The 23917-nt window shown below is 46.8% G+C and overlaps 1 protein-coding gene across 5 annotated transcripts in view; it reads right to left on the reverse strand.

The window, feature by feature from the left end:
- LOC146813262 (epidermal differentiation-specific protein-like) overlaps positions 1-23917 on the reverse strand; it is a 45698-nt gene that overhangs the window by 14901 nt on the left and 6880 nt on the right. For 3 of the 5 annotated variants that reach the window (XM_085620105.1, XM_085620106.1, XM_085620107.1), the window contains exon 2: positions 8503-8601. The exons of the other annotated variants lie outside the window; for them this stretch is intronic. The gene's annotated coding sequence lies outside the window, so the exon portion shown is untranslated. The remainder of the gene's footprint in view (positions 1-8502; positions 8602-23917) is intronic. 5 annotated transcript variants of the gene reach the window in all.

Consider the following 23917-nt stretch of genomic DNA (forward strand, 5'->3'; position numbering starts at 1 on the left):
TTGGGGGTGTGCTTAGGAGGGGAAAGGAGAAGGAATTATGTTTTGCCGGTGTTCAGCAGGAGGTGGTTTTCAGTTAGCCAGTTTTGGGTAATCGTCAAGGAGGAATTGAGTGAGATGAAGTCTTCAGAGGAGTTGATTTTCAGATAAAGTTGCATGTCATCAGCATACATATGGAAAAGAATGTTCATGGATGATAGAGCGTTCGCTAGTGCTTCCAGGAAAATATTAAAAAGTATGGGAGAAAGGGCAGATCCTTGCAGGACCCACATGGAGACTGTAGATGGTTGGGATAAGGTATGATTCACCTTAACTCTTCGGATCTATTGTGAAGGAAGGAAGAGAATCATTGCAATACCAGACCAGAAAAGCCCATCCTGTGTTCCAGAGGTTAGTATGATTGACCGTGTCGAATGTAGAGGAAAGATCAAGGAGGATTAAGAGGCAGGATACATTATGGTGTAACATTTTAAAGATGTCATCTATGATGTGAATGAGCGCTGATTCAGTACTGTGACCACTCCTAAAGCCGGAGTGGTGTTGATCCAAGAGATTGAAAGTCTCGATGTGCGAGCGAAGTTGCAATTAAACGCATTTTTCTAGGAGCTTAGCCAGAGTAGAGATGTTGGAGATGGGACAGAAGTTGTTGAGATCAGAGCTCTCTGCGTCAGGTTTTTTTAGACAGGGTGTAACCGGAGCTGCTTTTAGGCAATCGGGGATCTTGCCTTGAGATAAGGAAACATTGACTATCTTAGTCCAGAAAGGGATGAGGGCCTCCTTGATTCCTTTGAAGACAGACAATGGCAGTGGGTAGCTGAAGTGAGTAGAAGGGTTAATGTTAAGAAGGATTTTGGAGATGTCGTTTTCACTGAGGGGCGGGAAGGAGCCCCACATGGCCTTGTTCTTAGTGCTAATCCTGAGAGGCTATAGACTTGCCGAGAGGACAGGATGAGCCATATTCTCAAATGATGTAAGTAGGGCCCTCTTGGCTTCAAGGTCAAGACTGATGAGATTAGTTTTCTCTGTAAAGAAGATAGCCAGATCAGTGAAAGAAAGTGAATTGTCTGCTGAGTCAAAGTGATTGGGTGCTGTCACTAATTGCTGTTTGACAATTTCAAAAACAAATTAGGGCGCTTTGATGCTTGTCTAAGTTGGGCTCTGAAGTAATCAGCCTTAATTGTCTTGAATTTTTTATTGTCTGAGCTCCTAACTGATCTAAGAACTTTTAGATGGTATGTGGAAGGTTTTGATCTCCGTAGGCGTTCAGCTGCCCTTAAGTTGCGGCAATCAGAGTTTAGGTTGTCGTTGAACCAGGGCTTGGAAATTTTGGAGGCAGCATTTTTTTGTTGTAGAGGTGCTATTGAATCCACGATACCAGAGATAGTAGAGTTATAGACGTCCGTAAGGTCGTGGACATCAATTAGGTTGTCATGGGAGGACAAGGTATTTTTACATTCAGTAGCTAGTCAGTTTTTGTTAATATTCCTGATGTACCTTTTCCACTGTTTAATTTTCTTAGGTTGGAACCTATTCCGTATCACTTCCCTATTAATAGAAAAGAAGATGCTGTAGTGGTCGGACCAATAACAGGGAGTAATGTCCTCCCATGTGATGGTATTACCTTTTGAAATAATGAGGTCACGAATTTCTCCTTTGTTGTGGGTTGGCCAGTCACAGAATTGGGGACGGTCCAGCTCCGTTTAGACAGATCACTGCTTGATCATTAGGTTTAGACCAGGTACTAGCTAGAATATCATTGCCAATGTCCAGTGATGAAACGACCAGCAGGGGTGGCTGTTTTTAGATAGGTAGATGACAAGAAGTGTGTTTCTAGAGAGAGTGGAGAAAGAAATGTGCAATTTTCACAAGTTTGACTGATATTACAGATAAGGTAAGAAGCCCAGCATAAAACCTAAAGATTTTATTGCTGATGAAGAGGGGGTGCAGAGGGGGATCATCTACTTAGAGATCTTCAAGGTGCATTGGGTCGAATTCCTGTCTTTAGGGGCAATAAAAATGACTGCATTTTTTTTTTAAAAATGCTTTTTTTTATTTGCATTATTTATTTATTTTTAACTTTGTATCTGAACATTTTTAATCCATCACAAGAGTGGTTTTAATTGACAGCGTCTTGATGTTTTCAAGTACTCTGCCAGAGCATGTCCACCACGTCCACCTGGCAATAATGAAAATGTATGTGAATATAAGCTGTACATTTGTCTGGGAAATACCATTCCCAAGTTACTACCTTTGTAGAATTTCTGGGCTTTCTCTCCTTTTGGATTCCACAAGAAGCTGAAGACCTGACAAATACACATAACATAAAATAACATAACTATAAGAAAGGGGGTTGTTGGTAAACTAGGGTGTAAGCTCTAGTTAAGCAGGAACCACAATCCTTCTCAGGATGAAGTCACAAGCAACCCTAAATTAACCTGTGCTCAACTCTCTGGTAGCTTGGCAGAGAGCAGGCATGCTTAACTCAGAGGCAATGTGTAAAGCATTTGTGCAACACTTCAAACAGTAATACAGTATACACATACCACAAAAGAATCTTGAAACATGTTTAGACAAATAGAGCAATACTTAATAATTAAAACAAGCCAAAAACAATAAAAATCCAATTAGTAGAAACAGTCATATTCAGTTTTAAAGATTCTTAATGAAAATAGCTCCTACAAGCACAAAGCGCCAACTGTGGATATCTGGTCACGCCAGACCAGGACAAAGTCACAAGCTCAGGCTGACCCCGATGAAGTGCGAGCCGATTATAGGGACCATGTTAGGCCCACTTAACAGAGTATCTTAAATCCTGGTTGCGGAGTGTTGAGAGGATCCGTGTCAAAGCCGCGATGCAGCGAGGCTGCGATGCGAAGTCATTCACTGTGGTCGAGGATCCCATCAATGAGGGCTTGCAATACGAAGTCCAGTGCGGTATGCAGTCAGGGTGATGAGTCAGTTCTGAGAAGCTATGAAGCTGTCATGCGGAGTCTGGAATCATAATTGAGGCTGTCATTGCAGAGAGATACAAGGATTTGTGCCAAAAAATCGTAATGCAATCGAGGCAAAGCATCGGTTCCTAGAAGTTACGAGGCTGGCAAGCATCCTAAACCACATTCCAAGTGTGGACAGCGGAGACTCACAGTTCAGGTGCAGAGTTTGTTGCAAGCCTGTTGTGTCCATGAGGATTCAGATAAGGGGGCCAGCCAACTATCTCTTGGAGTCACTCTGGGTTCTGGGTTCAAGAGATGCAGTACCAGTCCTTCTCACCCAAAAAGCAGACGTCCTGCACAGCAGGGGCAGCAGTTCCTTCAGAGCAGCACTCCACCAGAGTGGCAGTCCTTTCAGCAGCAGAGCAGTCCTTCTTCCAGGCACAGTATACACAGTTTCAGAAGTGTATTGAAGAGTTTGTATCTAAGACCCAATATTTATACCCAGTTCTGTCTTTGAGGTAGTGGAGAAACTTCTAAAGGTTTCTCTTTGAAGTCCCAAGGCATCCTGCCTCTCGGGTCCTGGCTCCAGACTAACTGGTGTATTCAGCCCTTTGTGTGGAGGCAGCAAACAGCTAGTCATGTAAGTGCAAAGCTCAACTGTCAGCTACACTTTGTCATGTGCACCAGGTACAGGCTGCAGGCATGAAATGGAGAAGGTAGCAAATTGCCAACTTTCTAAAAGTGGCATTTTCAAAATGGTGATGAAAAATCTGACTTTACCATAAGTTAGGATTTTTCACCTCAATTCCAAAGACACCAAACATGAAGTGAAAATCTATTCCCATTTGGTAAATGCACTAATAAACTGTAATAAGGCAACTCCAATGGTATCCTATTCAAAAGGTAGGCTTACAGTAGTAAACAACTTATTTAAGAGTTCTTCACTGCCAGGATATGTAAAGCTTAGAAGAACATGTCCAACTTTTTAAATACATTGAACCCTGCACTCTGGATGGTCCAGGGTCTACCCTAGGGGTGACATATGTATTGAAAAGGAAGGTTTGGGCATGGCAAAAGGTTTATTTTGGCAGGTCGAAATGGCAGTTTAAAACTGCACACAAACGCTCTGCAATGGCAGGCCTGAGACATGTCTAAAGTGTTACCTCCACAAGCCATGGCAATTACAGGCATGTACTTCAACCTTATCGAGTCTCTTAGAAAGTTTTTTGACTTTCTTCCTTTAGCTGCCAGGAAATCGGTTGAATTCGCTATTTTCACCTCCTGGCTTGACCTTTGTAATAGCCTATATGCCGGAGCCTCGAAACACATTTTGCAAAAATTGCATATGGTGCAATATTAAGCCACCAGACTTGTGTTAAAACTTCTCACACAGAGTTCTGCCTCAACCACCTTGCAAATTCTACCCTGGCTACCGGTACATATTAGGATCCTTTTTAGATCCTCCTTTATTTATTTATTTAATGGGTTTTATATAGCGCTGGCTAGACCCTGAGGAATTAGAGAGCTACACATGAGGATCATGAGTTACAGGTTACATTTGTAACAAAAGCATAGTCAAACTTGGGATAAAAAGCAATGTTGCAGTAATATGTCAGAGGGAGGGTGAAGAATGGGACAAAACAGGGATATGGGGAGAAACTGTGTCCAATGTCCGGCTGGGTAGGTGCTGGCCGAGGGGGTAAACCAGGGCTGATCTCCACTTTAGCTGTCAAGGCAGCTCCACCGAGCAACGGCCAAAATGCTTGGACTCCGCTGTCAGGAAATGGTCAGGTTTAGTCTAAGAATGTCAAAATAAAACGAGGGAATAGGAGAGAGGAGAAATCGCAGTCTGATCAGAATCCGGGTGGGAAAGGGGATATTGTTTCGGAGGTTGTCAAGGCACAATCAGCAGGAGGTTCGATGTCCGGGAGAGGAAGCCGCAGGAGACATCCTGTCCTCGAAATGCCCCCAGAATAGACCGCCGACGAAAGGGGGCCCCAGATAGAATGCAACAACAGCTCAGTTTGGGAGCGCCCCGGTGCCTCAGGGGACCCCCCACGCAGTTGATCAAGATTGGTCCCAGTTGCCATCATGAGGTCAGGCACTGCCCTGGGAAGGCTCAGCAAAGAAAAAAACTCCTACTGGCTTTCAGATCATTCAAAGGTACTGGACCCAAATACCTTCCCTTTAGCTACATTTCTGCACTATACCCCTACAAGAGCTCTCTGACCTTCCCATGTCAATCTTCTTAAGCTCCCTTCTTTCAGATTAAAACCTAGGGGAGGTAAATCCTTCTCAGTGTTAGGATCCAAGGCATGGAATTTTCTTCCTAGCCATCTGCATTTCAGAGAATCAGAAAAGCTTCTGAAGACCTGTACAGTTGGCCATTGAATCTGAAGATGTTATTATTGAGACAGAGTTCAAGCATTTCTAATACCATTTGGTTCATCTCTAGAAAGTTGGCTGGTTGTGTCCAGAGTGATCTTTGCGCTGCCTTTATACCATCATGGTGTTTAATTGAAATGTATAGGCTCACAATGTCTATGCACACTAGCACAAAGTCTGGTTCCCATGTGATATCCTGTAGTTTCAGGAGAATGTCTTTTGTATCCTGGATATATGATGGTATGTCCTTCATGATGACTTGCAGTTTTTTATCAACATATTCCCCTAATCTGGAGCATGGTGAATTTATACCAGCTATGATCAGTCTGCCTGGAGGTGGGTGTGTGCCCTTGTGTATTTTTGGAAGCAGGTTAAACGTAGGCATCGTGGGATGTTCAATGGAGAGGAATGTTTTTTCTTCATAAGATAAGAGGTTTGTGCTGTACCACCTATCAGTTTTATCCTTGATTCTTCAGAGAATTTCTGGTTTTGGGTCCTGTGCAAGGGGCTGATAGCATGTCCCATCTGCTAATTGGCGCTCGGCTTCAATGATATGATCATCGATATGTAGGGCCACTGGGGTACCGCCTTTGTCTGCTTCTTTCAGGATCAGATCTTTCCGATCCTGTAGTGTTTTAATTGCTATTCTCTCTTCCTTGGTTATGTTTTGTGGTAAAAATTTTGATTTGTTTCGGTATTTAAGGTATTATTTTTCTAGGTCATGGGTAACTGCATAGTGGAAGGCATCAATGTTATTCCCTGTTGGTAGTTCAGGATTAAATATAGATGTTTTAACTAATCCTGTGTTGATGGATTGATTTGTATCAATGCCAAGTTCCATTGCTGTTCTGATTATAGTGTCTGAGTCTGAGCCTTGTTCACTGAGGTTCGTCAGTAGATCAATGTTGGTCAGATCTCGGATGGATAGATCACAAGTTGTGGTTTGTTGTTGTACTTGGCGTATATTTCTTCTGTCTTCAAAGAAAACTTTAAGTTTAAGTTTTCTTGTAAATATGAAGAGATCAATAAAAGTTTGTGTTGGATTCCAAATCGCAGTAGGGCAAAATGACAAGCCTTTGTATGGACATCTAGTTCATGTTTGGATAAGGTCATAGTTGAGAGATTCTTTACAAGGTTCCCTGTTGTTATGGTCTTTTCTCCAGTTCCTTTTTCCTGGCCCTGGTGGTTACCCCTGGTGTTGATACCTGTGGTCGTCTGTATTGTAGGGAACCTACCGATGTTGTGGTATTTGAGACGTTTGGTGTCCTTATACCTAGTCTGTATCTTAGGACCTCCTCGAAAAAATGTACTTTGCATCTGGATTTGTCACTATCTGGATTTGTTGCTGGTGATTCTATGTCAGAGCTAGAAGAGGCAACCAAGAATTGTGGGGTGTTGTCCTCGTTGGTGATGGTTGCAGGTTTAGTATTGTATCTTTTTGCAAAGGTATATACCCGTCCAAACTGATAATCAAGTTGGTCACAACGGAATTTGCAGTTCTTTCGTTTAATTATATCCTCCTCAAATTTGTCGATGACTTTGTTCAGTATCTCGTAATTTTTGGTGGTCAGATCTCCCCAATTTGAATCCTCGATGTGTTTTGTCAGATTGTCAACCTCTATTTTTGCCTTGTGATATTCTTCCTCTGCATGATCAATGAGTTGTCTTATCATGTTATTTGAACATTCTTTCAGATTTCCTTCCCACTTTTAAATATATTCAGGATTTGTTGTGTCCGAGGGAGGTAAAATTAGGATTCCTAGTCCCCTTGGGATTCTGTCAGCTTCCAAGTATTTTTTAAGGGCGGCGGCCTCCCACCACTTGGTTGTTTCTTTTTTAACTGCACGTTCCAAGCATTGGAAGGTATTTCTAGCAGATGTTGGGTTGGATTTGTTGATTATAGTTTTCGCAGTGACTGGGTTGGTTGAGAAAGTTTCTTCTACTCTAGAGGAGCGTTGTGCTCTTCATTCTTGGCAGAATGCCATCTGTGTAATGTCCACGTAATGAGGTGCTGGTAGGATCAGGGTCAGGTTTATCAGGTATGTAGTATTCGTACTCGCCGGTTTTTCAGGGATTTGACAGTTCGGAAGTTTCAGGAAAAGTGGGGGAAAAAAGGTCCCAATCCCATAGTAACCATTTTATTGAGTTGAAGTAAGGTGAGATGTTTGCCCATAACAGTGGGAAAACCCCCCATTCCCTCTGGCAATAAGAGAGTTCCAAAGGAGTGTCAGGGCAAATCAGGGCAAATGTTAAATGTTAAATATTTCTTGCAATAAATAATTTTTCCTAGAGAGCAGTTTGAGGCTTTGCAAACGTGTTTAATACAATTGTGTGAGATGCTGTGTTTTTCTCTTGGGTGAGCGACACCTTGTTACAGCTAACACGTGTTTCGCCCCTTTAATTGGCCATCCGGACTGGGGCTTCCTCAGGGCTGTATGTTATATATGACAAAACATGCAGAACATATAGTATGCAAAAAAATGGTATGGAGGTCATTTGTATATAAAGGGGTTCGTACGTGCAGTATTTACAGTGAACGAATAGAATACAACCATAAGGCATCTAAGATTTTAGGGTTATCCTGATGTAATACACTGAAAAAGATGTGGTTGGGAGGAAATATGCAGCAACTGGCAGTGCAGATTCATATCCTTCAGGTTACACAGCACTTCCACCAGTTAACTCCCAATAACACAGACCCTGGGGCAGAGCCTAGACAATGGGTAAAGTCCGGAACCAACTCACCCAGTGCCATCTGGGTGCAGTAGGGCTAGGCACCTGTCCTAGCATGCATAGATATAAACAGCACTGTTGTGTTAGCACAAACACACAATCCATTTCCAATGGTTAGTTCATCAACACTGTAGAGTAAAGCTGGGCACCTGTCAAGGCGCCCATACATGCACAAACAAATCAGCGAACAACGCCACTGAAACTGAAAATGAATTACCATCCAGTGGCAACGCACTAAAAAAAGAGTGGAGTCCCTGCAGTGCATCAGCATCTTCTCAGTGGATGTCTAGCAGATTCCACAACACTTTCTCTCAAGTCTCACAAGAGTGTGTCCTCTTGTGAAACTTCAGCAGTCAACATAGACGCCAGAGCCCTTTTATTTCTTATGCCTCCCTGTGAATTTGCTTCCTAATAGGAAACCTATGACATAAGAACCTAAAGCTACCACACTTACCTCTCCACAAATTGTTTTCCCAAAGACCTAGGTGGCTTCCAGTGGACTACCGCCGGCTCTCGAAAAAACTCTCCCACCAGGCAGCAATTATGGATGGATCTACAAAGAGAAGAGAAACAATGTTGACAACATAACATTTTAAGGTAAGTTAATTGAAGCTGAATTAGTGAAATCAACAGCCCCACAGCAGTAGCCACTAGGTCTAGAATGATACCATTGTGGAATCTTCATGAGGGAACCAGTAAAATATCTACTTCAGACCAGTGTAACTTCAGTGCTTCAGAACTAAGTATGTTGAGAGAACTGGTCATATCTAATAGGCACAGTGTGAAAAGCAGGAAACAACTGGCCTAGTGTGCTATGTGGGTGTGTCAAAGAAAACCCCCTGATGAGGAGAGCTGAGATTCATATCTGAAAAGAGAAGCAAACACATAAGAACCTCCTAAAGTGCCACAAAAGGGAAATTACAAGGCCATGACTGCACACCACCCTATGCCCTTCACCCCCATTCAGTGAACTAGACTCACCCACCACTGCTGCCTCCTGACGGAAAGAGTGAATAATTACCTTAAAGCCACCTATGAAACTGACAGAGCTGTAGAAACCCCTAGTGCTGTTTTACACCACATAAAAATGGACATACTCTTTCAAATCATACCTCAAGCATGGAAAAAACAAGAGACTCCCTCTTCAACTTCATCAACCCATCCGATGTGGTACAGCAGAGAGACAGGCAGAGACAGGCTTAGTTGGTGATAGCATTCTAAAGAGCATGCTGCAGTGCAGTGCTTAGGTTGAGCCGGGTTTGGCCAGGATTCAGGCCTGGAACCCATTTAAGAGTCCCAGGGCCTACTCGAGGTGCATGTGTTCATGATTGGACCAACGGTGCAGTGGTCAGATAGTTGTAAACTTCAAATGGTAGAATTGCTGCTGCTGAGCAGCTTCTGTAATTGTGATAAGTGTGCACACATTTGTATTTCAAGATTGGCACTGCTACCAGGGTAGCACCAGGTCTCTCGTAGTGCCTTTCCTTTGCCTAAATATGATGAGCCAGGTTAGCGAAACAATTACATCACGCCTCACTTTGAACCATTCACCAATGTGGCACCAGCTGGCTCGTCAGGCAGTGACATCGCCATGCACTGTATTAACAAGAAGAACATAGGGCTATGCCACTTAAAAAAAAAAAAAAATCTTAGGGACCTAGAACTTTTTATTACAAGAAGATCTTAGTGACAAATTAAGCACTGACTAAGTATGCTAGGGAAAATGTATGTGGTTGGGTGGAAGCCCTGTTTAAGCATATGTGGGCCAAATGTATAACATTTCTATTCGAAAAAGAGGATGCAAACTGCTTTGCGACTTTTCATGAATGGAAAATAATTTTGCAAACTGACCTATGTATTAATATTTAAGATCTGTAGTCGGTGGCAAACTGGCCTAGCTCATTAGTATTTATGAAGTAGTTTGCAAATTGTGACTCAACACGATTGAATGCCTTCATGGGAAATGGAGCTGCATTTAAAAAGAAAAGATTTTTTTTCGTAACTTTGTTTGAGAGTTGAGAGTTTATTTACAGTCTCAAAAGGAAAGGGGTCTGAAGAGGACCCCTTTCCTTTTTGCGAATGTTTTTCCATCCCAACTATGGAGTCTCTATCTTTTCAACTCTCTAACTTTTTAATTTATTTCCACCAGATTTTAGTCACCAAGGGGCATATTTACGAGGCCCCTGCGCCGCTGAAGCATCACTTTTTGTGACTCCCTGGAAGAGCAGATTCCTAAATCATATCTATGAAACCATGCAAAACCAGTATCAGTGGCTGTGGATGGGATAATAGATATGGAGTAAGGCAAGACAGTGCAAATCACTGCGCTGCCTTACTCTGAGCGCGGGAGGAGTTCCATTGGCAGTGAGGTGGGTTTTCCCATGCAGCACCCATAGATTTTGATGCTTTCCCAGATATACAATTTCATGTAAAACTGGGGAGGTGCAAATCCTTAACCCTTCCGAGGTGAAGCATAACGAGGAGAGAGTTCTTTAATTCTCCATTCTGCAGCACACATAGAAAAAGGATTGCTTTTGTGCAGGAAGATGCAAACAATCCTGCCGACAACACATGCACCCTTGCACCATGGTGCAAGAGTGCCTGCGTTGGCACTAGGTAGCCGAAACAGCACCAGCGCAGGGAGAAAGGACAGGAATGCACCATATTGCATCAATATGGTGCATCCTGCCCTTACACTTTGGCATAGGGCAGCCCAGCAAGATGACTTGCTGCACTGTCCTACGCCAAATCCCCATAAATAAGGGCCCACCTATTAAAATAGAACATAACAAATTACTAATTATAGTGTACACCCTTCCAAATAATGCTTCTTTGTGCCCTTCTAATCCTATTTTGCGATTTGGTAACCTGTTGCTGATTTGGAAAAATGGGTCTAGTACAATTGAGGATACCATTTAGCGGTTGCAAATCCAGTGGATTAGAGAGTTGCAGGCTTTGCACCCGCTAAATGGTATCCTACATCTAGCCCTGTTGTCTTTCGTGCGGAGCCAGTCAGAGGGGTGTGGATCCAACATTTAGCCCTGTTTTCTTTCGTGCGGAGCCAGTCAGAGGGGTGTGGATCCTACATCTAGCCCTGTTTTCTTTCGTGCAGAGCCAGTCATAGGGGTGTGGATCCCACATCTCTCCCATTTTCTTTCGTGCGGAGCCAGTCAGAGGGGTGTGGATCCAACATCTAGCCCTGTTTTCTTTCGTGCAGAGCCAGTCAGAGGGGTGTGGATCCCACATCTCGCCTGTTTTCTTTCGTGCGGAGCCAGTCAGAGGGGTGTGGATCCTACATCTAGCCCTGTTTTCTTTCATGCGGAGCCAGTCAGAGGGGTGTGGATCCTACATCTAGCCCTGTTTTCTTTCATGCGGAGCCAGTCAGAGGGGTGTGGATCCTACATCTAGCCCTGTTTTCTTTCGTGTGGAGCCAGTCAGAGGGGTGTGGATCTTACATCTCGCCCTGTTTTCTTTCGTGCGGAGCTAGTCAGAGGGGTGTGAATCCTACATCTAGCCCTGTTTTCTTTCGTGTGGAGCCAGTCAGAGGGGTGTGGATCTTACATCTCTCCCTGTTTTCTTTCGTGCGGAGCTAGTCAGAGGGGTGTGGATCCTACATCTAGCCCTGTTTTCTTTCGTGCGGAGCCAGTCAGAGGGGAGTGGCATCTCTCCAGTGCTTGTCCCCTGCCTCGGTCTAACACTCATGCCTATGAGTGTGGCTGCCCTGTGTATGGGATGATGTGGGAAACAACTGTTTGTATTTAGATCACAACGTTGTTGAAATGAGTTTATTTTAAGTTCATACTATGAGCGTAATATACAAACTTCAAGCAGCACCGGGCAGAAACAGAGAGAGGTAATCCCAGCTCAGTGTTTCTAACTTGAGCTATCTGTATGTCATGCGTATATTCAGAGATGTTACGACTTTTATATATGTTAACTTTAGACACTTCAAATGAAAGCAAACATTGGCACATCCAAAAGGCCTGGCCTTGACATGCTGGTGAGATGATTAGATTTTGTATTACAAACATATTTTACAAAAATAAACAGAAAAAAATATATGCAGCTACCTAAAGTGGCAGACATATGTTTGCAATAAGAAAATTAAAATGAAAAAATAAAACACAAAAAAGACTGTTTTACTAGTGCTGATATTAAAATATCAAACCTTATAGCAATGCCATGCATTTTGTCAATATGATTTGTGAAGGAGACAAGAATATATCACCAAAAAAACAATCACTCGCAGCTACAATAGTACAATGTCACATAAACGCTTAATGATAGCAATTTTAAAAGAAAACAGCAAAAAAAATGCCATCTACCTGGACACACACAGTGTAGCCAAAATACATTTCTATAAGTTGATATAATAATTAAAATAAAATATTAAAATATACTTTGAACTAGGCTTGTCACGGAAAAGAAGGGAATTACTTTCAGGTGGTTGTGAACAGCGTGCACAGGTTTTGTGCAACTGCTCAAAATAAAAGGAGCTTTACTGGTCTGCCACACTGCCCAATGCTGTATCGCAGGAAGCGAGAGCAAAATGTGAATGACAGTTTAACTGACCAATGGATGAAGTTGCCTGATCAAAAGCCCCTCTATGTATGTGTATTATGCACATTTTCGAAAAACAATATCCCTACCAGACAGGTAAAATTGCCTCAAAGGCCAGAACTAAAAACAGGGGCTCAGCTCTGTGCTGAGCCAGCTCAGCTCTTCATGATGGGGCCCAACGTGTGTCTGTTCCAGGTTATGGTGAGCCCCTCATAAGGAGGGAGGGCCACAGCTGACATTTAAACATGGATGTGAACTCCTTGTCCATCATGTCTGGCACTTTCTGATGTGGAAGTAGACCGTAATAAGGGCGGGCGGAAGCATTTCCCAGAAACTTCTGAAAGCTGTGGGTGCAGAATACCAAGGCTGTGAAGTCTTGATTCCACCTCATACCTCTTTCATCCACCACTATCCACTACTACATTTCTATTGCAGACACATGCAATATGAAAAACAACTTGGCAAACATATTACAAATTATAAAAAATAAATAGCTGGCCCAGGGCCAGCGGCCCACAAATACCAGCCCTGGCACTGAAGGGCGCTTCTTTTCAGGCTGCTGTTCATGTGATCAGGATATGCCATCAAGTACAGTGCGAGTGAGGCAACTCATAAAGTCAGTGGACCCTCTGAAGGAACATGTGAACTACATTTGAACAGACGTAAACCATCTCCCAATACCTGGCCACTGGAGTTACCAGAGTGACTACAGAATGTATTGAGAACATCTAATGCAGTGTAAAGAAGAAGAAGTAAAATAAAAAGACGAAGCACCAAGAACGCTACTGTACTCATGTATTGTTATTCTGGACATTGGGTTGCTGAGGGGTCACATTAATGTATCTCCCAATAGCTGGTGGTGGTTGCTCATTTAGGGAAATGATACAAAGATTACAATGACCTTGGACACCCATACCACCATGGATCTACCAGCAGCATACACCCTGCTGGAGCTCAAAGATAGTCCCTGTTGATCCTCATGCCAAAGACATAGACATAGAGGAAGGACAACTGTGAAGGGGCACCATACAAAGTGAAATCCACTGAACATGAGGGCACTCATAGATACTGAGGGCAATTTGCTTTGTCATTGGAAATACTGGCAGCCATAGACAATTACAGGAGCCTTACAACAGTTGCAAGACAGCAGTCAAAATAGCAAGCCTTCAATCTGCTTCACATCCTGCACTGCTCTCACCCACACACAGGGAAGTTCTGAGCCATTCCATTCACGTGATGGCTTTGGTGCTCTGGACTGTCCACACATCCTTCATATTGCACAGAAGGGCAAGGTGTGTGTATTCTGCAAGAGGAGTAGGATACTCTCTTACATGTGCAGAGGACCAGTGATGCTAAATTACCATTTAATCATTGCTCTATATACTGTCCTAGGTCTGTCCATGACAGCATGATCCTCTCAAAGAGCTCCATTCCCAATATCGAGAGTGTTAGACCTGGCATCATTGGCATGAGTCTCTCCTCCATTTTTTTCTGTTTGCCTCCACTGTTTACGATGTTTTTGCTGGTTTATTGCTTTGGGCACTGTGCCACTGCTGATCAGTGCCACAGTGCAAGTGCTCCCTATGTTAAATTATTACATTGATTGGTGTTACCATGATTGGCTTGGTTGACTTACTGTTCAGACCCTAGTCTAGTGCACTGCGGGTGCCAAGGGCGTGTAAGTTAACTGCTGCTGGTGGGCTTGCAGCACTGGTTGTGCCACCCACGGAAGCAGCGTGTAAAATATGTCTCAGGCCTGCCACCGCGGCGCCTGCGTGCAGTCCCCGACTGCCATGTCGACTTGGCAAGGAAACCTACTTGCCAGTCTCTAAACCTTCACTTTGCCACATTTCAGACACCTCTATGGTAGGCCCTAGGGCAGGGTGCATTGTGGGTAAAAGGTAGGTCATGCCCTGATGTGTGTGGCATGACCTAATAGTGAATTACAGCCATTTTCGTTTTTCACTATTGAAGGGCTACCTGCCTCCCATAGGCCAGAATGGGCAGACGGATTATTAACTCCATTATAATCTATCTGACTCAGGGAGCATGGTAGCAGGTCGAGTTTAGTATCCCTGAACTCAGAATTTAATAACACACCCTTTAGGATGGATGGTTTTTAAATTCTATGTTTGAAAATAGCCCTTTTAGAAAGTGTCTATTTTCTTGTCCAACTATCCACCGGTCTCTGCTGGTTTGGTGTGTGTGTCAGGGGCTGGGTGGCTCCAGAGGTCTGAATGAGTCAGTGTGGGGTGAATGAGGCATTTACACATAGAGTGAGGGAAGAGTAGCCTGCCCTGCCTGACACAATTCTGGCTCCACCTCCTGCTGGGCGACTGATAGCCCTGCTCCTGCCAGTGACAATACTGGCCCCGCCTCCTGCTGGGCGGCTGAGGACTCTGCCCTGCTCAGTGAATAGGCCAGGTGCCTCTGCCTGGCAACACCCACAACGAACCTGAGATGGGGGGAATTTCCCTGCTTGGACAAAGGGAACAAAGGAGAAAAGGGGTATAAGAGAAGGACCCCTGAACCAAGAACTCAGATCACTTCTGACAAGGAAACCTGTACCAAGGACAAGAAGCCTGCTGATCTAAGGACTTGCCTCCCCTTTCTGCCAGAGTGCTGTTTTGCTGTGGAGGAACCTGAAAGCTGCTTCTTTATTTTTGCCAAGGAACCAGGAGAGAGGAACTTGGTGTGTACTCTCTGAACACTTGCTAGGAAATCTCCAAGGGCTGGAAGAGTGCCAGTCTCCTGCTGAAGTCACAGGGCCAAAGGACTTCACCATTTTGCTGAATTGCTGGAAAGTGTTGTTTCCAGTACACAAGGGAAAATCTGCAGTCTCGACGCCGCCAACGCCGCCGAATCCAGCTCGACATCGTGAGTAACGGCTCCAGTGTCCCGAGCCTTCGACGCCTGCCGCCGGGCCCAATCGACGCCAGCAGCAACGCCAGTGAGCAGTGGGTATCGGCCCCGGCTCCAAGTGACCCCGTCTCGACGCCGGTATCGACGCCAGTGAGGAGTGAGTATCGGCTCCACCTCCAAGCGACCCCGTCCCGACGCCGCTGCTGATCGCATCGACTCGACGCCCTTCTCGACGCCGTGAGCGCTGCTCCGGCCCGACATCCCTCGACGCCGCTGCAGATCGACCCGAATCCGAGGCACGATCGACGCCGACCTCGACGCCGACATCTCGACGCCGTGGATCATCGTTTTCTTCATTTCTCAAGGTACTGTACTTGTGGGGTCTGTTGCAACTCCAGGCTCGACGTAGCGCTCCTCGCGGTCGACGCCGAACCTTGGGAATCTTGTAGACTCGACGTCGTGTGACTCCTGTGGGGGTTACATTGTTGCCAAAGAACTGTGCTCAGAAGAATACTTTGCTAAAGAACTATTTGCCAAGAAGAAACCTTACTTGAACTAGTATTTTTCCTTCCAAAGAGTATTTATTAAGACTGTGGTATATTTTTGTCGTTATTTGGTCTTGTGCTAAGCCTTATATAAAAATCCTATTTTTATAATAACTTCTGTGTCGTGTCCATCTGTAGTGTATTCACTTTATTACTGCATGTGGTCATAAATGCTTAACACACTGCCTCTGAGATAAGCCTGTCTGCTCTGCCAAGCTACCAAGGGGGTAGCAGGGGTTATCTGAGTGTGTAATCCCCTTTCCCTGACTAGAGTTGGTTGGTCCCTATTTGTCAGAAGTGTATACCTCTGCCAACTAGAGACCGCCGGTTCTAACATTGGTGGTCAGCGGTGAGGATTGAACTTTGCATTTATGACTCATGTGCAGTGATTAGTGTACGCTACGTAGTGAAAGCAGACCATAACGCAGCCACAATCTGTTTTGGTAGGATATTCTATTTTTGTTCTCCGCTTTCCTGGAGCTTATTTTTTTAAACACTGCCAGTTTTGACCATGGAGAACGCCAGAGCTGCTACACCTGTGGAGATTGTTGTGGGGGAATTTGATAAGGAGAAGATAGATTCCTACGTGCTAAAGGATCTAAAAGGATTTTGCAAGCAGTTTAAAGTTCCCACCACAGGTCTCACAAGGAAAGACGACTTCCTCAAAGCGCTGAAGGCCTGGTTAGAGGCCAGAAATCCCTCTGATCCGGTGGTGGTACCGGAAGAGGAAGAAGAGGAGGAAGAGCCCGCAGATGGGCCAGTGTCATCTCCCGGCAGTAGTGCTTCCTCTAGGAGCCTTTCCCCTGAAGAATTAGAAGACAGGGAGAGGGAGAGGGGGCACAAGTTAGAAATGGCAAAACTTAAATTAGGAGGGCAGTTGGAATTAGAGAATGCAAGAAGCAAGAGAGAATCTGAAATGGAGAGCAAAAGATTAGATTTTGAGAGAGAGAAATTAGCGTTTGAACGTGAGAAGATGGTGAGGGAGATGGAGCTTAAAACTAAGAGTTTAGAATTGAATCCCTCTGGTGGCAGCACTCCATCTGTGCCTGCAGAAAGTAGGTTTTATTTTCCTAAGGATGTGATCAAAGATTACAGTAAGAATGAAGATATTAGCCAATGGTTTAAAGCGTATGAGTTAGCATTGTTGGCCCACCGGGTCCCTGAGAAAGATTGGGGAACGGGGTTGTGGAGCCGCTTTACAAATGAAGGGAGAGATACCTTGTTGAGCCTTCCTGCGGAGGATAGGATGTCTTATACTCATATGAAAGATGCTTTAATGCTGAGATATGGCTTAACTCCAGAAAAGTACAGACAAACCTTTAGAGAATGTAAGAAGTTGCCTGGTACTACATGGGTTGAATATGTGTCTTTTTTCTGCAGAACCATGGATGGTTGGATAAAGGGTAGCAAGGTTGATAGTTATGATGCTCTTTATGATTTATTTGCTTGGGAGCACTTGTCTAATAACTGTTTTCCAGAGCTACGCCAGCACCTTGTTGATAGCAAGATATCTAACCCTAGAAAACTTGCTGAGGAGGCGGACCGCTGGGTCAGTACCAGGGTCCACAAGGGTCCAGTGGGAGACTCAGCCAAAGGTGGGCAGGGTCCCCAGCAGAAGAGTGGGGGGGACAGGGGTAAACAGAGGGAGTTTCAGAAAGGGCCCCAAAGTAGTCCCCAAGGGAACCAAGGGAAGGGTTCCCAGCCTCCCCCTGTAAAGAAGCCAGAGGCCCCGACAGGTAAACCTGTTCACAGGGGCCCCATGACCTGCTACGCTTGTAAGCAGGTGGGACACCGTTATTATGATCCCCAGTGTCCCATGAAGGATTCGAATGCACCGCCGCGTGCACCCCCTCGTCAGGTAGCGAGTGTAGCCCTGGGAGGGGATGAGATGGGTGCCCCCGGTGGGTGGGGTCCCGCAGAAATGTCCCTGGTCTCTTTAGGAGACGTGGAAATGGTCCCTCCAACCCCTCTGCCTAGTAACACTAAGAAATATAGGCAGTGGGTGACCATTAATGGCCATAGGGTGGAAGCTCTCAGAGACACCGGAGCGAGTGTGACAGCTGTCAAGTGTCACTTGGTGTCCAGAGAGCAGGTGGTCCCTCATGCATTCTACCCCGTTGTAGCTGCTGACAACTCACAGAGTAAGTGTGAGGTAGCTCAAGTTCCTTTTGAGTGGGGGGGGGTCTCAGGTACTCTTCAGGTTGCTGTGAGGCCCGCCATGCCTGTTGATTGTCTCCTGGGCAATGATTTGGAGGACTCCCCTTGGGCTAAGGTGGAGAGAAAAGCGCATCTGGAAATGTTGGGTCTGCCTGAGTGGGTGTGTGCGACCACCCGGTCCATGTCAGTCAGTAAGGGTGTTGATGGGGCCCTGGAGCCTGAAAGTACGGCCCAGGTCCCAACCGTGAAGAGAAGAGGCAGGGGGCGCGGGAAACCGTCCCCCATCGTTCCCGCGGCCCAGGAGGGAGCAGACCCTGAGGGGGATGCCCTGGAACCGACAGGAGAACAAGTGGCCGAACTGGGAGACCTGCCCGAGCTGACCCATTGGCAGCAGGATGGTGGTCCCTCCAGGGAGGAATTTTGTGCTGAGCAGAAAGTGTGCCCTTCTCTTGTGGGTATGAGGCAGCAGGCCTCAGCCCAAACGACAGGTGATCAGTCAGGGTCACATTGGGTCTACTGGGAGAACGACCTCCTGTATAGCGAGCCTAAGGCTGCTGAGCCTGGGTCAGCCCGTGTGCTGGTGGTACCCCAGCGCTTCAGAGCCTTCCTACTGGGGTTGGCTCATGACGTTCCGTTAGCTGGACATCTGGGGCAGGACAAGACCTATGACAGGCTTGTCACCCATTTTTATTGGCCCCAGATGAGAAGGGATTCAGATATCCATTGTAGGACCTGTCAAACTTGCCAGGCAAGTGGGAAAAGTGGGCGGAAGCAGAAGGCTCCCCTCCAACCTTTTCCCGTCGTCAGTACCCCCTTTGAGCGAGTGGGAATTGACATTGTGGGGCCACTGGACCCCAAGACAGCCATGGGCAACAGGTTTATCCTGGTCTTGGTGGACCATGCCACCCGGTACCCGGAAGCCATCCCTCTCCGAACAGTGACGGCCCCCGTGGTGGGACGGGCACTGATGGGTGTTTTCTCCCGCATGGGGTTCCCCAGAGAGGTGGTGTCAGACCGGGGCACCAACTTCATTTCGAATTATATGAAGTCTCTGTGGAAGGAGTGTGGGGTAACCTACAAGTTTACCACTCCTTACCACCCTCAAGGTAATGGGCTGGTTGAGAGATTCAACCGGACCCTAAAAGGCATGATCATGGGTCTTGAAGAACCAATGAGGCGTAAATGGGACGTCCTCTTGCCATGCCTGCTGTTTGCTTACCGTGAGGTGCCACAGAAGTCTCTAGGGTTCAGCCCATTTGAGCTTTTGTATGGTCACCCGGTAAGAGGACCTTTGAGTCTGGTTAAAGAAGGCTGGGAGCAATCTCCCAGGAAACCTCCCCAGGATGTATATAGTTACATGCTGGCCTTTAGGAACCAGACTCGGCGCTTCAGAGATCTTGCTCAGGCAAATCTGGAGGCCAGCCAGGAAGAGATGAAGCGGTGGTACGATCAGAATGCCACTCTGGTTGAGCTTCAACCTGGTCAGAAAGTTTGGGTCATGGCCCCTGTGGAACCTTGTGCGCTCAAGGACAGGTGGACTGGACCATTCGAGGTTGTGGAGAAAAAGAGCGATGTCACCTACTTGGTGGACTTGAAGTCTCCCAGGAACCCCTTAAGGGTCCTGCATGTCAACCGGTTAAAGCCCCACTTAGAAAGGTCCGAAGTGGGCATGCTCCTTGCCACAGATGCTGGGATGGAGGAGGAGAGTGAGCCGCTTCCTGACCTCCTGTGTGCAAAAGAAAAAGATGGGTCAGTGGATGGTGTTGTCCTCTCTGACACACTGACCCCTGAGCAGCAGCAAGATTGTCGCCATCTGTTGGTACAATTCCCTGATCTGTTCTCCTTAATCCCTGGTGTCACTCAGTGGTGTGTCCATGATGTGGACACTGGGGACAGCACTCCTGTGAGGCACAAGGCCTACAGGGTGACTGACAAGGTCAGAGCATACATCAAGGAGGAGGTCTCCAAGATGTTTGCCTTAGGGGTGGTTGAGTCCTCTAGCAGTCCTTGGGCCAGCCCAGTGGTCTTGGTCCCAAAGGCTGCAGCGCCTGGTGCTTCACCAGAACTTCGGTTCTGTGTGGATTACCGAGGACTCAATTCGGTCACCAAGACTGACGCGCACCCCATCCCCAGAGCTGATGAGCTCATCGATCGGTTGGGGGCTGCCCGGTACCTTAGTACGTTTGATCTAACGTCTGGGTACTGGCAGATCGCCTTGACTGATGGGGCAAAAGAGAGGTCTGCATTCTCCACACCAGATGGGCACTACCAGTTCCGTGTGATGCCCTTTGGGATGAAGAATGCCCCTGCCACATTCCAGAGGTTGGTTAACCAGGTATTGGCCGGGCTGGAAAATTTCAGCGCCGCCTACCTGGACGATATAGCAGTGTTCAGCGCCAGCTGGGAGGAACACTTGCGCCACCTCCAGGAAGTGTTGTTGGCCCTGCGCAGAGCAGGCCTCACAATCAAGGCTAGTAAGTGCCAGATTGGGCAGGGTTCAGTGGTGTACTTGGGGCACCAAGTAGGGAGCGGCAAGGTGGCCCCCCTGCAACCCAAGATAGATACCATCCTGGCTTGGGAACCGCCCAAAACCCAGACTCAAGTGAGAGCCTTCTTGGGTCTCACGGGTTACTACAGGAGGTTTGTCAAGGGGTATGGCAACATTGTGCACCCCTTGACCTCGCTGACTTCCAGGAAGCAGCCGAGACTTGTGATCTGGACTGACGCCTGTCAGAACGCCTTTGACACCCTGAAAACTGCAATGTGTACGGCACCGGTCCTCCAGGCACCCGACTTTTCAAAAGAATTCATTGTCCAGACAGACGCTTCAGAGCATGGTGTGGGGGCTGTTCTAGCACAGATGAATGAGGAGGGCCGAGACTTACCTGTAGCCTTCATCAGCCGGAGGTTACTTCCCAGGGAACAAAGGTGGAGTGCGATAGAGCGTGAGGCATTTGCTGTGGTCTGGGCGCTGAAGAAGCTAAGACCCTACCTGTTTGGGACTCACTTCCGGGTTCAGACAGACCACAGGCCCCTCAGATGGCTAATGCAGATGAGGGGTGAGAACCCAAAGCTGTTGAGGTGGTCCATTTCCCTACAGGGGATGGACTTTACGGTGGAACACCGCCCTGGTACAGATCACGCCAATGCTGATGGTCTGTCCAGATTTTTCCGCCTTAGTGATGAGGACTCCCTGGGTGAAGGGTAGTTCTCCCCACATTTCAGCTGGAGGGGACACGTGTTAGACCTGGCATCATTGGCATGAGTCTCTCCTCCATTTTTTTCTGTTTGCCTCCACTGTTTACGATGTTTTTGCTGGTTTATTGCTTTGGGCACTGTGCCACTGCTGATCAGTGCCACAGTGCAAGTGCTCCCTATGTTAAATTATTACATTGATTGGTGTTACCATGATTGGCTTGGTTGACTTACTGTTCAGACCCTAGTCTAGTGCACTGCGGGTGCCAAGGGCGTGTAAGTTAACTGCTGCTGGTGGGCTTGCAGCACTGGTTGTGCCACCCACGGAAGCAGCGTGTAAAATATGTCTCAGGCCTGCCACCGCGGCGCCTGCGTGCAGTCCCCGACTGCCATGTCGACTTGGCAAGGAAACCTACTTGCCAGTCTCTAAACCTTCACTTTGCCACATTTCAGACACCTCTATGGTAGGCCCTAGGGCAGGGTGCATTGTGGGTAAAAGGTAGGTCATGCCCTGATGTGTGTGGCATGACCTAATAGTGAATTACAGCCATTTTCGTTTTTCACTATTGAAGGGCTACCTGCCTCCCATAGGCCAGAATGGGCAGACGGATTATTAACTCCATTATAATCTATCTGACTCAGGGAGCATGGTAGCAGGTCGAGTTTAGTATCCCTGAACTCAGAATTTAATAACACACCCTTTAGGATGGATGGTTTTTAAATTCTATGTTTGAAAATAGCCCTTTTAGAAAGTGTCTATTTTCTTGTCCAACTATCCACCGGTCTCTGCTGGTTTGGTGTGTGTGTCAGGGGCTGGGTGGCTCCAGAGGTCTGAATGAGTCAGTGTGGGGTGAATGAGGCATTTACACATAGAGTGAGGGAAGAGTAGCCTGCCCTGCCTGACACAATTCTGGCTCCACCTCCTGCTGGGCGACTGATAGCCCTGCTCCTGCCAGTGACAATACTGGCCCCGCCTCCTGCTGGGCGGCTGAGGACTCTGCCCTGCTCAGTGAATAGGCCAGGTGCCTCTGCCTGGCAACACCCACAACGAACCTGAGATGGGGGGAATTTCCCTGCTTGGACAAAGGGAACAAAGGAGAAAAGGGGTATAAGAGAAGGACCCCTGAACCAAGAACTCAGATCACTTCTGACAAGGAAACCTGTACCAAGGACAAGAAGCCTGCTGATCTAAGGACTTGCCTCCCCTTTCTGCCAGAGTGCTGTTTTGCTGTGGAGGAACCTGAAAGCTGCTTCTTTATTTTTGCCAAGGAACCAGGAGAGAGGAACTTGGTGTGTACTCTCTGAACACTTGCTAGGAAATCTCCAAGGGCTGGAAGAGTGCCAGTCTCCTGCTGAAGTCACAGGGCCAAAGGACTTCACCATTTTGCTGAATTGCTGGAAAGTGTTGTTTCCAGTACACAAGGGAAAATCTGCAGTCTCGACGCCGCCAACGCCGCCGAATCCAGCTCGACATCGTGAGTAACGGCTCCAGTGTCCCGAGCCTTCGACGCCTGCCGCCGGGCCCAATCGACGCCAGCAGCAACGCCAGTGAGCAGTGGGTATCGGCCCCGGCTCCAAGTGACCCCGTCTCGACGCCGGTATCGACGCCAGTGAGGAGTGAGTATCGGCTCCACCTCCAAGCGACCCCGTCCCGACGCCGCTGCTGATCGCATCGACTCGACGCCCTTCTCGACGCCGTGAGCGCTGCTCCGGCCCGACATCCCTCGACGCCGCTGCAGATCGACCCGAATCCGAGGCACGATCGACGCCGACCTCGACGCCGACATCTCGACGCCGTGGATCATCGTTTTCTTCATTTCTCAAGGTACTGTACTTGTGGGGTCTGTTGCAACTCCAGGCTCGACGTAGCGCTCCTCGCGGTCGACGCCGAACCTTGGGAATCTTGTAGACTCGACGTCGTGTGACTCCTGTGGGGGTTACATTGTTGCCAAAGAACTGTGCTCAGAAGAATACTTTGCTAAAGAACTATTTGCCAAGAAGAAACCTTACTTGAACTAGTATTTTTCCTTCCAAAGAGTATTTATTAAGACTGTGGTATATTTTTGTCGTTATTTGGTCTTGTGCTAAGCCTTATATAAAAATCCTATTTTTATAATAACTTCTGTGTCGTGTCCATCTGTAGTGTATTCACTTTATTACTGCATGTGGTCATAAATGCTTAACACACTGCCTCTGAGATAAGCCTGTCTGCTCTGCCAAGCTACCAAGGGGGTAGCAGGGGTTATCTGAGTGTGTAATCCCCTTTCCCTGACTAGAGTTGGTTGGTCCCTATTTGTCAGAAGTGTATACCTCTGCCAACTAGAGACCGCCGGTTCTAACAGAGAGGAACCACCTTCACCGACAATAAGTCACACAGGGATGGTTGGGAGTTAACACACATGTACTCACAAAACTGAAAGTTTGCACTGACACCCAAGATGTAATTGAAAGATGACACTAAACAGCACCCAGGTGACACCTCATTTGTCACCTGCAGCCAGAACATGTGTTGAAACAACTGGGTGACTGTGTGGGATTGAAACACATGCG

This window comes from Triturus cristatus, chromosome 7 (assembly GCF_964204655.1).
Source record: "Triturus cristatus chromosome 7, aTriCri1.1, whole genome shotgun sequence".
NCBI classification, from domain to species: Eukaryota; Metazoa; Chordata; class Amphibia; order Caudata; family Salamandridae; genus Triturus; species Triturus cristatus.